Genomic DNA, 13,464 nt, shown 5'->3' with positions numbered 1-13,464 from the left:
TTTGTGTCTCTGCCAAGACTGTTCCAGCACACACGGAAACATGATCTTTTTTTAAAGAACAGTACTTGGAGCAAAATTTTGCTCTTTGGTCACAGACTGAACTCTGCTTTCATATAGGATTTTGCAATATGACCACCTTTTTCAGCTATTCTGCTGTGAATACCACTTTCAAATATTCCACCATCTGTATTCTGAGAGAAGCCCTGCTGAGAAGCCAAACTCATCAGAGGGATAGAGCCTTCTCTCAGGTAAAAAAAACCTGTTAGACTCATCTGCCCAGAAATACTTCAGAAATGTGAGATTGACACTGAAAGGAAAACAGAAGTGCACTTTACTCAGCTGCTTTGACTGTAGACACCTGAATTCCCCCTGCCTGCAGTGTGTGGGGAGACAAGACTTCTGCCTGATACCTTTCCTATCTGCCATGAGGTGGAAGATCTTACCACAGGTGCTGCAGAACATGCCTTCTTTCTGATAATCCCAAATTATCCTACATCTGTTTTTGGAACCAACGGCAAAACACTTCATTAAAGAGTAGTAAATGAGGAAAAGTGGGCATTGCCATTCTTAGAGGAACAAGGGTTACAGATTCAAAGTGAAATCCTCACTTAGAAACGAAGCAAGAAAATCCACAAAAGCCAGTAATAGACTTTCTGGACTCATAGCTAGTTAGAAAGCAAAACCTACGCTCTCTGGTCTTCTAACTGCGTGTAATGGTGCCTCTTTTTTCTTCACCATTATTCTGTCAGTGATACCCTGATGAACAGGGAGGGATGGGGGAGATGTCACTGGCAGATTTGTTTCTCACTAAGTACCTCTTGCTGTGAGCTCTGTTACACTATTCACCATGGCCAGTCTGCTCCACAGACCCAGCTCCTGCGTTGGCTGTAACACCTTGATCCACATTGTAGCCATAGCAATATCTTTCCTGCTTTTCCTAATGTTTTGGTGGCAGCAGAAAAGACTATGTCCTTCCTGTCCTTCACCAAGAAAGAGTTCACTGCAGCCAGGAAAGGTGGTACCTTATTTATCTGGTGCCTGCAGGAAGGAGGTAACTTCATCAAGAAAGGCCAGAAAGCCAAGAATTGGAGAGCAGGCTGGTTGGAAGAGCACAGGTCCTGGGCAGAGTGGTGTAAGGCATGCCTGGGCATTAAGAAGAACCTGTACAGGCAACCTCCAGGCAATACTTCACCTGCTTCCCTAGATTCCCAAACAAAACGTGACAGGGCTACAACAGGACTATAGCTGCTAAGGGGAAAACTTTGTGGGGTGAAAAACCTGGGAAATCAAGCTGCTCCATGACAGATTCATGCTAGCAACAGCTACCCAACCTTCCAAGGCCCTGCAATGCAGTGTCCAGGTTGTGCCCACCTCAGCGCAAGGCAGATGGAGGAGGGAAGCATTCAGCATGCTCTCCTCTCCTGCTGCTGTACCCAAGAACGACACACAAAGTAGAAGGAAGAAAAGCCCTTTTATCCTCAAGCAACAGAGGGCAAAAAACAACCAACCCGTCTTTCCCTGAAAACAAAACAAAAACCAAAGAAAACAAAGGCAAAAGTAACTTAAACATGTACTGAAATCAGCATTACAGACTGCATGTTAAACACACCCAGGAAAATGTACTGTGAGAACTCATACTGTATATGGAGTGTGTTTCATCAGCCCTATAGCATTTCTGTTCCACCCAAAGGGTGTTAACATGCCCTGGCTGGGATTCAGACGTTACACATCAAAACACACTCTTTCCTTCGGTTTCCATGCAGAGCTTATTCTCCCTCAGCAGCAAAGACACGAGTTGTTATTTTGCAGTGATCTCAGGCTTCATTAAAGTTAGCCCTTGGATTTGCAGACTGGAAGTTCACTGAAGAAAATCCATCTTATTTTAATACAATAAACCCAGAAGGATGCTCTTTTTTTGCTTCTGGACTTAGCCATGATGAAGCAAGTCTTCAGCCTCTCAATACCCACAATGAAATTTCTCTTGTGATGGCTCTATCACAACACTTGAAGAACACAATATCTGTGGTGGAGCACATCCACTTCTCTGGCATTGCAGCAACCTACATCAGCTGGGAATTTGGGCCAGGCTTTTAACAGATTGCTAAAGATCATCTCCACAGTATCCTTGCCACAATGCTCATCTGCACAAGCATGGATGTCTGCTAGTCTGGTGACAATACAAAATGATTGCTTTAGTTTCAGCTTTACAAGAATACTTTGTTTCTTGGGGGTTTCTTTCATTTTTTTTTCTCAGGTTTTGCAGGGAGTGAAGATAGGAGATGCCAGAATCTACTGGCATGAGGACGACAACACATCTTGCCACCTCCTCCAGGAGTCTCAAAAGCAGCCATAAATCGATTATTTATAATCAGTGCAGTATCTGATTTGTTTTCTTAAGCTTTGTGTTACATCTGACGACTGACCGTGATTTGTCCTCAGTATCTGGGATTTCTAAATATTTTTCTCTCAATCACTGCCTAAAAGAGAGGTGGTGACTTTCCTGTACTTCACTCAGACAAGTTTGGGAGGGGCTTGTTTACAATAAGAGATTTATTTTCATGGTTGTCAGGGAGTAATTAAGTCATTGCATTGGGAAGCAGTTATCCTCAAAATAATCAATTTTATTCTGGAATTAAGCACTCACATCCAAATCCACTTCTGAATACCCACAGGTAATTGCTGCTGCTGCTTAGCTGTGTCATTTGGAATCCATGGAAGCCAAACTCTGTGTGTTCTTTAAAGCTGCCAGGAAAACTCAGCATTTGACACCTGATTCATAAAGAATTTTCCACCAAGGTGAAAACTAGAAGGCTATTAAAGCTCAAACAATTATAAACAATCACTTCACTGATGCAACTCGATGGCATGGTTCTGTTAGACCCCTGCATTCTCATGAGCTCCATGACTAGGTTTACAGGACACATCCCTAAAACTCTTAACAAGCACTTTTACTACTTGGATCCCTCTGAAAGCAGTGGGAAATTATGCATGCACATACCTGCAGGATCAGAACTTAAACTGTGAGAGTCCCTTTTAAAGCTTGGGCAGTCTTTATCTCAGTGTCCTGCCTAAAATTCCTTTGCCTAAGTACAGGGTGAGTGCTTTAAAGGGTGCTATACATAAGAAAAGAGCCATTGTAAAAGAAAAGTGCTTAATCTCATTGTTCCCACACTGATGACTTGTGAGGCTCAGACAGGATTGCAAGAAGTCAATGATATTTTAGAGGCAGTCATGGATGCAGAGAAAAATTATTCCTGACAGCAAACACTGAGAAATGTGTTCAAGGAAGAGTTTTCACATTCACTGGCCATGACCTGCACCTGATATAATCCACCTTGCTTAGACTGGGCTTGTTTCCCACAGCTACCTTTGTTTGTATAACATACTGTTCTGCAACACACAGCAAGAACTATTTGCACGCTACACTAAAGTGTGATTTAATATTTGCTTAAAGCTTTCATTTTATTGTCTGGGCAAGGGCAGTTTCTACCACTGAAGTTAATAGCTAACCCACAACTACACCTTTGCTACTCAAAGTTGTAATTGTTAGCACAGCACCCAGATCCAGCAGCAAAAGGCATAAACTACCTGTGCCTAATTTCACTGAGAGAAGCAAAAGCAGCCCTTTCAGTAAAGCAATTTCTCCTATACTTCTAAGAAAAGGTATTCAAGAAAAGTATACACTATTTCAGATTTGTAAAAAATATTCTTATGATTACTTAGACACTTTCTTTACAGACAGATCATGGCAGGCACATACTTGGAGGTTGGGATCCTCTGAATCACCCACTGTGAGCTGGAAACATGTCTGTCACATGAACTTATTTACAGTTACAAAAATAGCACCATGAAAGACACAGATGTGTTCAGCACAAAAAACAATTTGAATTAATTATTACAGAGATTCTGCTGGACACTGAAGAATTTAAGAAAGAAATATCTTTCTCTTGTACACACAACTGAAAGAAGTGCACTTAAAGTGTACTAAGTATTAAATGCTTGTACTTATGCTTGTTGAAATGACATGATCTAATATTCCTTTTTCTAGAAGTGCTACTCTTTCCTATGCCACAGGACACACAGGATATGAATAGTTAATAGCATTGGTTACAAAATATGCTTTTAATTTAAAGGTTTTGTGTTGACCGCAGACCAACAGCAATTAGCCTCACTTTGTGATCTGCAGCAGCTATTTCTATCTTGGAATTTTCCTAAAATACTACTGAGCTAGAGTGAGGCAACTCAACTCATCTTCATTTCTCATCTAAGCTGCATAAATATTATTAAACTAAACAAAGTTAGACTTCTTCGTATTGTCTCATCAATCTCAAATCTCAGAATTGTTCTGGCATCCAAAAAATTTCGTTTTTATATGCTTGAATGCAATGTGTTCAAATGTGTGAGAATTGGACCTCTGGAAATAAAGTTTTTCATTTCACCCCAGTACAGCATTAGCAGAGCAGAGATTGTCCAAGCTTCTCGTCAACACTCAACCTTTTTTCAATACCCAGGAGCACGCATCTCTAAATAGGAGAAGGGGAAATGAAATCTCAAATCTAAATAGGAGAAGGAGAAATGAAATCTCAAATTAATGTATTTGAGATTACACAGCCATCCAATGTTTGTCCATCTTTTGACTAATTCACCAGGTAGTTCTCAATGTCACAAAGTACATTCTAGCTGTTGACTGATCTGTGGAAATTGAGTGAAACCATTCACAGTCATTTCATACCATCAGCAAAACTGATACTGGATTACATCTTTTGGTTACCGTTGATCTGGCCCCAGTCTAAGTGGATGACCCCAAAGATGAAATTAAAAAAAAAACAAAAAAAAAAAAGCCAACCATGTATTTTATACCAAATTTTATTAGCAACTCAAATCTCAACAAGACTAAAGCTTGAGTACTCTGGCCAGCTGAGTTTCTGACTCCATTTCATCGTCCTGGATGTCATCACTTCCACTGTACTCCATGTACATATTTGCCACAGATTTCAAAACAGCACTTCTGTGACTGAAGAAGACGCCACTTCCCATATTGCAGGGCCTTTGCCCAGACCTCTGGCTGTGAGAAGTGGTACCTGGATAAACCAGGAGTGCAGCCCCTACCCTCTATTGTGTAGTTTGCTAAGGGAGTGCTGCCATGCAGCAGTCTAATTTAGATGACAGATCAAATAAATGGTAAAACTGAATTAATTTTTCAAGCTCTCATGCTTCTTTGGTCTGTGCTTATTTCATTTTTGCCAACTGGGAAATGAAAACCAACGGAGTCGGTTTCACTTTTGTTTATATTTGGTTTCAATTTTATCCTCAAGTTTTGCTTTCATCTTTTTCATGTAACACTGTTGGGATTTCAAATGCTGCAGGCAAGCTCTCAGTAATTTAAAAACATTGCTCTCCTATCCTGCCTGTTTTCTTATTGCAGAATTATTTTTACCTTAGACAAACTTTTTAAGATGCTGTCACAATTTTAGAAAGTGTTTTGGGGTAGAGTTGTTTAGTTTTGATTTTACAAATTTATATGCCTCATCCAATTAAATTCAATACTTCACTATTTTCCATGTGATTCATGTCTCAGTTGCATATAAAGTCCCGAACATAGGAGTCAACAAAACACCTTAAAAGAGCAGCCAGTACACCAAATGCACAAAAGCCCACACCACGCACGAAATGGGTTATACATATATGCACGAAATGCACATAAAGGGCTGAACTTATTGCTACCTTAATTTATTAACCAACAAAGGCAGTGTCTTGCTTAGATAAAGCTGTAAGAGGCTTGCCTGGAATGCTGTCAAGCAACATGCAATATCAATAGAAATATCACAGTCCAGGCTTTGTCTTCTGTGCACTTATCAGGCCCTTCAAGTCACATATATCCCTCCATATGTACAAGAAAGCAGAACTTAACCACAGGTCACACATTTCAAAACCAAATGCGTAAGCAACCCTTCCTTCTTTTGTGCTGCATTAATCTTAAGTATCTAAGTCTTTTAAAAGTACCTAAAATAATTTTACAGCAAAAGGGAAATGGTTGGACAACATCCACTGTCACGTGCAGTTTAGAACAAAGGACAAATTTAACCAGTTTTGACACACCTTAATGCCATTCCTAACACCAGAAATATGCTGGGAGCTACAAACCAAGCCTGCCAATGTTAGCTGAAAAACCATCAAACAGAAATCTGCCCTCCTCTTTAATAGACAGGAATATGAAAATTATTACTTCCAAGCTTATCTTGAAAGATAGCAACCTATATAGCAACAATTGAATGTTAAAATAACTTAAGAGTTAAAATTTAAATTCTGCACCTGGGGTGAAACCATATGCCACATGCAGGCAGATTTGCTCCTGGATGTGTGTCCAAGGTGCAACAAGATAAAATGTTTGCTTTGTCCTAAAGACTGCTGTACTTGATTTAATGCAATCTGCTCCCAAGCAAACAAAGGGATCAGAAGATTTCCGGCATACAGAAAGTTGGGCTTGCAATATAACACAAATTAAGAAATCAAACATTACTGTACTGCTTACCACTTCTTTCTTTCTTCTCTGGGCCATTCAAAAAACCAGAAATTTTACATGAGCTTCCAAGAAATTGCAAACATATCCAGCACTAACTGTAAGAGCAAATTTTAAAACCTTTTCACAGTTTATTTATAAGAAGTATGTGCAGTACATTGTATTATTTATGCTATATACAAACTCTTAATTTTATACAGATGTAGATACGTAGATATGTACATCTGTATATAAATATATTTACATACACATAGGCTGATATTCAACTCTAAACTGTTCTCATGGATTCCATTCCACTAACTGTTAATTGTTGGTTTCAGTTTTTTTTAGTGGCTATTTTAATCTTAACACAAGAGTTTACACGTAGTCAATATAAAGAAGACTCTTCATACATTCCAATAAAACTTCTGAAAAAAATGAAACCAAAACAAAACCAAAAAACCCCAAGAGGAACTTATTTAATTAAACTGAATAATATTTTGCATAATGCTATTCATACATGAGGAGTATGCACCTTAACAAATCTGTTCCTCTCATTCACTGTATCCAGAATCTTTTAAGCTTACTTATTCTTTTGTTTTGCACTTGAGATCTCAAAGGACAAACCAGAAAATGTTTTGCACTAATCACAGTTTGTAGCAGCACTAGCTACAATAAAACCCCTGTAAACACTGTCTCATGGTTTATGCCCTCAATATCACAATCATTGCAGGCCTTTGAAGAATCAGGTTTCAAAAGAACAATCTTTACAAATGAGACACAAAGATAAGCAAGAGTTACACGTGATTACTGTTGTATCTTTACCTAGAAATGGACCATGACTTTTAATACATGATGCACAAAATACAAGCTGAGGTTCTAATCCTGCAAATGTCAGAGGAATTTTGCAGGGCTACCGCTCCAATGCAGTGTTGAATGCATACAGGATACACTTCACCTGACTGTAACTGATGTCAGGTTAACAAGGGCTAGGGTAGCAAGCCCACATTAAGCAGGATCATCATAGGCTATTTTTTCCCTGGAAGTTTGGTAAAATCTTATGCCACAAGTTTCACATAACAAAGCGCAATAAACGGCCTTGCTTGTCTCTGCTATCTGCAAATGGACGGTAGCTGATGCTTCTCAGTGGAAATTTCTACTAGCAGTTTTCAGCAATGATTCTTGATCAGCATCTGCAGTAATTCTCTGTCAGCAGACAGTGCCCAAAATTTGATACTGAGCTGTCCTGACTGCTAAGTTGCACATCAAGTTTCTCTCCAAAAGACTGACTAATCACTCGTGAACCCAAGTAAACTCCTGTCAAACACGCAGTGGCTGTGAGCACCACAATTTACATATTGCAGGACAAGCATCTGTTTTTTTGAAGTTGCCTCCCAATTGTTTTATTTGGGTCTCATTTATCTTGCCTCTTCACTTTCTTCATGACACAATGATTTTAAAGAATATCCCCACGGTCCCTTCAGTCACTTCTTTTCCAAGCTACTTGCTCTTTCACAAAAGCTCATTCCTACCCTTCACCATCTTTGACATCCTCCTCTGTAGCTCAGCAAATTTCACTACTTCCTGAATCAGGAGAGGGGAGCAACACGGATCTGTAGTGGCACGATGGTGCTTTTTATTTCTTTTTTTAACTCCTTCCTGATAATTCCTAACCTGTCCTGTCCTTTACTAGCCACATCTTGGCACAGAGCTTATCTTTTCATTGGATTATACAAGTTGTATATTTTTTTTCCTGAGTAGAAAGTCAGCTCATGCTTCATTTTTGTGTACAGAAAATTAGGATTGCAATCCCTTCCACGTGTATTACACTGAAATTGGTCTGCACTGAACTTCATCTGCAAACTTACACCCACACTTTCAAAACAAGATTTTTCTGCAGACTTTGTGGTTCAGCCTTTGGGATTTTCATGCTCCAAATGAGTTAATACAACCAGCAAACTTGTCACATTCCCACCTATCCCTTCCTCCATCCCTTGATTCGCACAGGCCCTGGGCAGACTTGGGGTGAGGAGTACAACCCTTTTCACTGAGCAAACTGGCCATGACTACACAGCCCAAAGCAAACTGATCCTACCTTGAAACTGGCCCTGCTTTAGTGAGGACTGCATCAACCAGACAGCAGCTCAGCAACATCTTCAGAGGACGCCAGAAGAGTCATGACACTCAACTCCCTGGCAACAAAAGCCAGGCCTAGTCTTTGTCACTGTTTCACATTTATACCCATGTTCACTAGTCCCATTCACTAACCCTTGGCAACCAACGAGGCGAACAAAAATGCTCATCCCCGAGTTCTGAGTCTCCACAGAAACCCTGAAAAAGGGGCAGCTCATTTGTTACATTCTATTTCTGGAGCACCAAAGCAGGCCTACACAAGGAGTTACACGCAAGAGGCAACATTTCAGCAACTTTCCATTTCGGTTGTTTCAAAACTCTGCAACAAGTATCACCTCCTGCCTTCTGCTTCATCCTTCCCAGTGGTTTGTTCTCACACCCTCTCTCACCGACACTTGACTTTGGAGAGCTCCTCGACATGTTCACTCCTTTGAAAAGAGAGAAAGCCTCTCGCAAAAGAATCTCTTTACACTCTTTCTTGGTGAAGCAAGGGTCAGAGAATTTGTTTCACTCTTCCACTGACTTTATCTTCCTTGGGCACTCCTTCTACACATGGATAACTTATCAGCAAGCTTCCGGGGTTTGATGTGCTGCAAAGAGTATATTCTAATTGTTCTCATGCCTTTAGCTGCATGACTCTTTGGCTTACCAAACTGCGTTTGGCACATTTGTTATGTTCTTTTCCACCTTTCCCATTTGAAGAAAAAATCTTAACATTTGAAAGAGGTCTTTTTACTTGTACTGAGCTGCTTTACTTTGCTTGTCAGCCAGCTCAGCTTTTTTGGTATTTTTGACAGCTGACACACAATTGCTTTGAGCCTTTACTATTAGTGTCTTTGAAGAATTACATGCCACTTGAAACAATTTTACACTTTTGGCTGCCTCTCACCATTTGATTAACTTCTTTCCTCGCTATATGAAGAACTACTTTGGAAGAGTAAACACTGCCACAACAACCCTTGCCTTTGCAGCTCCTGAAACAACATTGATTTTATGGGCATTATGACCAGAGTCACGTCAGAATTTGCTGGGATTTTGAATGCAAAATTCTAAATTTAATTCTTGCTGGCCAGTACCTTGTCCAGAGTTGTTTCCACCAGTGTATCTGTACAAGCTACACCCAGAAAGTAGGGTTTTTTGGCACCTGGGCAAATTTCATGTTGGGCCATGACATAATCTACACGGGTGCAACTGAGGCCCCTCATTGACAATCATATTTCCTACTCTTGGAGTTTCTCCATGCTCCCTTCATATGTGACAGTTATTGTCAACATCTAGGTTGGGCAGTCACATAGCCCTAATCTCTCTGCTCTTCCTACACAGGCCTAGGACATCAGGACATGGGACCCTGTGTTACTTCCCCAAACAGTTATTTCCTCTTTAACAAAAAGTTTCCCACATTATGCATGTGCAAGATACTCAGTCTCCATGCATCCACAAAGTTTTCGATATTCCAAGTATTCTATCCTGGAGATGTTTTAACACCATGAAGGTGATGCACCACTTCAAAAGAGAGTGTCACGGCAAACCCTACAATCCTTATCCATCAGCTTTTCCCCACTGTTTGGTTTTTAAACATATATTATTATATATACTGTATGTATAAGCACATGTTTTCATTCAAGGCATATATAACCTGGCTGCAAATTTATTTACATAAAGCCTATTCTTCTAATGTAGACTCTATTTATTCAAATAAAGATTTTTATTTTCTCTTGAATCTTCGCATCACTTTTTCTTCATCATTCTCTCAACTCTGTATTAAAACCGCCCCTAACTCCACTTGGTCCCACACATTAAAGACCTTTCCTCAGAGAAGGAAGGGGTCTTTAACCCTCCCTTCCCAATAGTCTGCATGTTACATCTCATGTCTCTTGGCTACCCATTTCCACACAGCATGGCCTGTGATGAGCAGCTCTTCTCTAGAGACTAACTTGACAGCTCCTAAAATCTGTCACTTCTGTCATCAGCAAGTAACTGGGTAGCAGTGCTAATACATGTGCCAAAAAATAACAGTGACTTACTGCTCTACCTGTCTCTGCCAACCTGCTGGGACCCCCAGCCTCAGGGAGGTAACACAGGGCTCACAGGCTGACACCTTGCCGTGCCTGTGCCCCACTGAAGAGCTGCAGAGTGCCACACGAAGTGATACTGTGCCTAAGGAGTTGGCGCTCTCACACCTTTCATCATGGCTTACCAGCAAAAAGAAAGGGGCACATGAAGTAATTTCCTGGCAGCATGTTACCAACAGGGCCTAAGAAGGACACTGAGGCATCTGAAGGCGCTGGCAGCAAAGAAAGACTGCGATTCAGACCGAGACCATCTGCTCAGAGATCAGTTCTGCTGCTTTTGTGTGACTGTCTCTGTGGTAGGGTGAATTTAAATGTTGCTGCTCCACTCCATTTTTATGGTACTAACACAGGCATTCTGCAAAGATTGTTAAGACTTAAATAAAATAACTGTAAAATTAAACATGTTGTATTTCATCTCCAGAAATGAAGGTTTTCATTTACAACTGCTCATACCTTCAAGAGAATGCTGTCTGCAAGACCTGAGCACGGTAAGGTGGGCTATAAATTACAACCGTACACTCACCGGAAGGAAAGTTCTGCACTCCGGAATTCCTTTATCTGAGCTCTGTGACTAAAGAATTAAGGTTAGGACACAGACTCTGCTGCTTAGGCGCTCACACTAACCAAAACGAGAGTTAAAGACCTAAGTACCTCCGGGAATCTGTGCCGAGGGATCCAACCCTTCAGGTACTTGCAAATTCGATCCCAGCCATGGCAAGACGCTGGAGATTTGACCCTGTGTACTGCGCACAAAGGAAATCCTTGTTCCTAACTTCCCTCTGGGGTTAGACGGCAGCGCAGGGCTCTGCTGGCTAGCGTGGGGCAGGACAGCGCCTGCCGAGGCCGCCGTGCCCGCACGGGAGCCCTTCCCGCCGGGAGCCGAGCGCCCGCGCCACTTCCTCCTTCCGCCGCTCCCGCGGAACCCGCCCGCGGCCCCGCCGCGCCCGCCCCCTCCGCACGGCCGCGGCCTTGCCCTCCCGAGGGGGGGATCCCGGGCGCCGGCCCCGGCTCCCTCGCGGGCCCGGCGGGCGGTGGCGCTGAGGGCCGGAGGGGCGGCCCCGCCCCGCGCTTGTGTAACGGGCCCTGGGCGAGTCGGGCCGGGCCCCGCCCCTTCCCGCCCCCCGGCCCGCGGGGGCAGCGCCCCCACCCCGCACGGACCCCCGCCCGCGGCCCCTCCGCCCGCGCCGCCGCCGCTCCCCTTCCCCTCATCGGAGCCACCGCGCCCGCCGGTCCCGCAATAAGTGCGGGCCCCCCGCCCCTGCCCGGCCCGGCCCGCGCCGCGGCCCTCCCGACCCAGCGCCCCCGTCTTTGTCTGTGCGCCCGGGCTGCCTCCCCAGCCGGGAAGCGGCGGTACCCCCCGGCCGCTCCATCTCCGCCGCGGCCGCCTCTTCCCTTCCCTCCCCAGCTCTCAAACGTAACGGCGGAATCGGGCTCGGCCCCGGTCGCTGCAGCCCGACCTTTTGTTTTTAAAACCGATGCGCATCTGCCCGGGAGCCCCCGCTGCCCCGCACACAGGAAACGGCAGCAATGCGGAAAAATAAAATGAAAATTAAACGCGAAGAAAAGAATAAATACGAAAAAAAAATAGAAAATAATTCAAAATTACCTTGCCGGCCCGTTTTCGCGGCCCTTATATAATTCCACAAGGTTACCTCCGTTGCCAGGGGACACGAAATGGAAATGAAAACAGGCGCTGAATAATCGCGGGAGCAAAACTAAAAGTTCAGTGCCTCCGCCCGGGCGGAGAGAGGGCCAGATCGAAAGCAAAACAAGGAGAGGAAGCGGCGAGGCCGCCGGCGCTTGGAAATCCCCCCGCCTCTCCGCCGGGCCGGGCCGGCCGCGCAGGCGGCGGGGGCAGGGCTGCGGCGGCAGGCGCGGAAGCGCTGAGCCCGTCACCGCCGCGCCGGGGCACGGCTCGGCACGGCACAGCGCCGGGGCACGGCTCGGCACGGCACAGCACAGCGCGGGGGAACGGCACGGCACAGCACAGCGCCGGGGCACGGCACGGCACAGCGCGGGGGAACGGCACAGCCCGGGGCTCCACCACCGCCCCCCGCCCGGCTCCAGCTCCCGCTGATCCCCGGCCTCCCGCAACACGCGCTGGGCCCACAGGGCTGCACCGAGAGCCGAAGCCAGCCCCGGGGAGCGAGGAGCGAGGGAGCGCTGCTCTGGGACGCACAAACCCAGCGCTCAAAGCAGGGTTTCCCGGGGACCAGAGAGGAATCCCTGCCGCTCAGCTCCACCAGCACGGACTGAATCGCTCCTTGCGTCTCTACCCCTCTGCTGAGGTGGGAGTCTTGGTTTCGGTCTGCTACACGCGCATGCGAGAGCCGTCATTGCCTTTGGAAAAGTACAGTGTCGTAGTTCCACAACGAGGACGATTACAGATCAGATCCTTTGAACCCAGTGAGGCTCAAGCGGCTGGCTTTCTTCAAGAGAGAGCTCTTGGATTTCAACAGATTTTACAAACTGTCCTTAGTTATGGAGTCAATGTAGAGACCAAAGCTTTCTACAGGGCTTTGATAATCCCGATTCAAACTACAGTAAATAAAATCCACTGAGGTTGTAATGTGCCATTCCTAGCCCTAGTCATAAATGAGAAAGGAAAAGAGCACTTGGAGGCTGACGGAGATATGAAATGTAGTAATTTCAGAGGGCTGTATATGGAGACAGACAGGTGTATGTATCTCCCTCACACACACATCCATCCATGTGTGTGCTGTATGCGCAAACATCCAAGGCACTCCGGCAGCCAAGCGG

The 13,464-nt window shown here is 44.3% G+C and overlaps 1 protein-coding gene across 2 annotated transcripts in view; it reads right to left on the bottom strand.

Moving 5' to 3' along the window:
* The window catches only part of IRF2 (interferon regulatory factor 2), a 39,315-nt gene extending 26,313 nt beyond the window's left edge, over positions 1-13,002 (bottom strand). Inside the window, exon 1 of one of the 2 annotated variants that reach the window (XM_030947471.1) lies at positions 12,311-13,002. The gene's annotated coding sequence lies outside the window, so the exon portion shown is untranslated. Of the gene's footprint in view, positions 1-11,355; positions 11,596-12,310 lie in introns of those variants that run through there. The other variant, XM_030947472.1, reaches the window with a different exon arrangement.
* Positions 13,003-13,464: the final 462 nt, after the last annotated feature.

This window comes from Camarhynchus parvulus, chromosome 4 (genome assembly GCF_901933205.1).
Source record: "Camarhynchus parvulus chromosome 4, STF_HiC, whole genome shotgun sequence".
In the NCBI taxonomy this organism is placed as follows: domain Eukaryota; kingdom Metazoa; phylum Chordata; class Aves; order Passeriformes; family Thraupidae; genus Camarhynchus; species Camarhynchus parvulus.
The sequence above is the reverse complement of the archived record's forward strand: the minus strand, read 5'-3'. Positions and strand labels throughout refer to the sequence as shown.